A 407-nucleotide genomic window follows, 5' to 3' on the forward strand; every position below is an offset into this window, starting at 1 on the left:
CCCAACACAGAAGTGCTCTGCTATCTCCTTCTGGCTGTTCCACTCTGTAACTGCTGCTTCCTTATCTCCAACCAAAATTAAATCCAAAGCTCATTTACCATAGCACAAACATACTGCACGCATGCACAACTTTTGCCTCTGCTTATAACGCTACATCCACTCTCTTTTCTTTTGTGTGTTCCATTTGATGTATGGTCCGAAGTTGTATTTAAGTACAGAGTGGGCTGATTTCTATCAAGTCTTGATGTAGCACCTCAATATTTCTCCTATCTTGATATACGTGAGGGAAGAAAAAGGACGATTACTAAATGTGTCCCTCTACAGAGATTTGAATGCCTGTAGGCTTCCATTTGCTTGGGCTGACATTCCTCAGGAAAAAGAACATATAAAATATGCAACAGCATGTT

The sequence above is a fragment of the Charadrius vociferus genome, unplaced genomic scaffold (assembly GCF_000708025.1).
Source record: "Charadrius vociferus isolate BGI_N301 unplaced genomic scaffold, ASM70802v2 scaffold88, whole genome shotgun sequence".
Lineage (NCBI taxonomy): Eukaryota > Metazoa > Chordata > Aves > Charadriiformes > Charadriidae > Charadrius > Charadrius vociferus.